This window comes from Cucurbita maxima, unplaced genomic scaffold (assembly GCF_002738345.1).
Source record: "Cucurbita maxima cultivar Rimu unplaced genomic scaffold, Cmax_1.0 Cma_Scf00825, whole genome shotgun sequence".
Classification (NCBI taxonomy): Eukaryota; Viridiplantae; Streptophyta; class Magnoliopsida; order Cucurbitales; family Cucurbitaceae; genus Cucurbita; species Cucurbita maxima.
The window spans coordinates 5906-8897 of record NW_019272841.1 but is presented as its reverse complement, the minus strand read 5'-3'; the positions used below and the strand labels follow the sequence as shown (position 1 = coordinate 8897).

General features: G+C 38.5%; 2 non-coding genes across 2 annotated transcripts; both read left to right on the top strand.

The window, feature by feature from the left end:
- Window positions 1-1143: 1143 nt before the first annotated feature.
- On the top strand, window positions 1144-1217 carry TRNAI-AAU. The gene has a single exon. It is a non-coding gene; the product is annotated as a tRNA-Ile (tRNA).
- Window positions 1218-2805: 1588 nt separating this feature from the next.
- TRNAI-AAU lies at window positions 2806-2879 on the top strand. The gene has a single exon. It is a non-coding gene; the product is annotated as a tRNA-Ile (tRNA).
- The last annotated feature ends 113 nt before the right edge of the window (window positions 2880-2992 follow it).

Genomic DNA, 2992 nt, shown 5'->3' with positions numbered 1-2992 from the left:
CAAGAAGTTGGTAAATGGACTAGTTTTGGCCGTTCGATATGTTCTTGTTGGAAAATGAACTAGTTTTGGCTGTTCGATATGTTCTTTTATGAAATATGAAATTTGAGGATTTCTTAGAGTCTTTTCATGAACAAGGAGGTAAATGAACTCACTTTGAAGGCCAAATTCAGTATTTCGACTCTCATGAGAGAAAATTTTTCGTCAAGCCACGTGTCAACTTGTGGGGAAGGAAAGCGCGTGAGACAGCAGGCAAGCCACGTGTCAACTTGCGGGAGGGAAAGCGTGTCAGACAGCCTGAGGGACACGTATTGACGATTGGGTGGAATAACGCGTCAGGCGCATTGTTAGGCAAGAAAGTCAATGGCCTATTAGCTTAGTTGGTTAAAGCGTTGTGCAAATAACGTGGAGGTCGCAAGTTTGACACTTGAATGGACCAATTTCATTCATTTTAAGATACGAGTTAAAACACTACGAACATTAGAAGATAATGACTTTTTTAAGTTTATTATGCATAAAGTTATGTAAACAAAACTCGATTGGCAGTATTAAGAGCTAACGACCTATAAGGTGCATAAAANAACCTATGCCCAATTAGCTCAGTTGTAAGATTATTGTTTTAAAAACGTGGACGTCGTAGGTTCGACAATTCCATAGAACAAGTTTTTTTAATTCTTCATAATATCTTTTCATGATACAGGGTTACAATAGTACGAACTTTAAACCGATGATACGGCCGTTCAAAATTTTCTTTAGATCTGAGTCGTTCGATATGTTCTTACATGAAGAATGAAATTCGAGGATTTCTGAGAGTCATTTCAGGAACAAGAAGGAGGTAAATGAACTTATTTTGGCCGTTCGATATGTTCTTTTACGAAAGATGAAATTCGAGTATTTCTCAGAGTCTTTTCACGAACAAGGAGGTAAATGAACTCACTTTGAAGGCCAGATTCAGTATTGCGACTCTCATGAGAGAAAATTTTTCGGCAAGCCACGTGTCAACTTGTGGGAAGGAAAGCGCGTGGGAAAGCCGGCAAGCCAAGTGTCAACTTGCCGGAGGGAAAGCGTGTCAGACAGCCTGAGGGACATGTCTTAACGATAGGGTAGAATAACACGTCAAGTGCATTGTCAGGCGAGAAAATCTATGGCCTATTAGCTCAGTTGGTTAGAGCGTCGTGCTAATAACGCGAAGGTCGCAGGTTCGAGACCTGCATGGGCCAATTTCCCTCATTTTTAATTATATCTTTTCATTATACGAGTTAAAACACTACAATTTTTAGAAGATAATGACTTTTTTAAGTTTATTATGCATAAAGTTACGTAAACGAAACTCGATTGGCTGGATTAGAAGCTAACGATCTATAATGTGCATAAAATCTGTGCCCAATTAGCTCAGTTGTAAGATTATCGTGTTAAAAACGTGGAGGTCGTAGGTTCGACAATTACATAGGCCTAGTTTTATTAATTATTCATAATATATTTACATGATACGGGGTTACAACACTACGAACTTTAAACCGATGATACGGTCGTTCACAGTTTTTCTTTAGAGGATTTATGAGAGTCATTTCAGGAACAAGAAGTTGGTAAATGAACTAGTTTTGGCCGTTCGATATGTTCTTTTATGAAAGATGAAATTTGAGGATTTCTTAGAGTCTTTTCACGAACAAGGAGGAACAAGAAGTTGGTAAATCAAGAAGTTGGTAAATGGACTAGTTTTGGCTGTTCGATATGTTCTGTTATGAAATATGAAATTTGAGGATTTCTTAGAGTCTTTTCACGAACAAGGAGGTAAATGAACTCACTTTGAAGGCCAAATTCAGTATTTCGACTCTCATGAGAGAAAATTTTTCGTCAAGCCACGTGTCAACTTGTGGGGAAGGAAAGCGCGTGAGACAGCAGGCAAGCCACGTGTCAACTTGCGGGAGGGAAAGCGTGTCAGACAGCCTGAGGGACACGTATTGACGATTGGGTGGAATAACGCGTCAGGCGCATTGTTAGGCAAGAAAGTCAATGGCCTATTAGCTTAGTTGGTTAAAGCGTTGTGCAAATAACGTGGAGGTCGCAAGTTTGACACTTGAATGGACCAATTTCATTCATTTTTAATTATATCTTATCAAGATACGAGTTAAAACACTACGAACATTAGAAGATAATGACTTTTTTAAGTTTATTATGCATAAAGTTATGTAAACAAAACTTGATTGGCAGTATTAAGAGCTAACGACCTATAAGGTGCATAAAACCTATGCCCAATTAGCTCAGTTGTAAGATTATTGTTTTAAAAACGTGGACGTCGTAGGTTCGACAATTCCATAGAACAAGTTTTTTTAATTCTTCATAATATCTTTTCATGATACAGGGTTACAACAGTACGAAATTTAAACCGATGATACGGCCGTTCAAAATTTTCTTTAGATTTGAGTCGTTCGATATGTTCTTACATGAAGGATGAAATTCGAGGATTTCTGAGAGTCATTTCAGGAACAAGAAGGAGGTAAATGAACTTATTTTGGCCGTTCGATATGTTCTTTTACGAAAGATGAAATTCGAGTATTTCTCAGAGTCTTTTCACAAACGAGGAGGTAAATGAACTCACTTTGAAAGCCAGATTCAGTATTGCGACTCTCATGAGAGAAAATTTTTCGGCAAGCCACGTGTCAACTTGTGGGAAGGAAAGCACGTGAGAAAGCCGGCAAGCCAAGTGTCAACTTGCCGGAGGGAAAGCGTGTGAGACAGCCTAAGGGACACGTCTTAACGATAGGGTAGAATAACACGTCAAGTGCATTGTCAGGCGAGAAAATCTATGGCCTATTAGCTCAGTTGGTTAGAGCGTCGTGCTAATAACGCGAAGGTCGCAGGTTCGAGACCTGCATGGGCCAATTTCCCTCATTTTTAATTATATATTTTCATTATACGAGTTAAAACACTACGATTTTTAGAAGATAATGACTTTTTTAAGTTTATTATGCATAAAGTTACGTAAACGAAACTC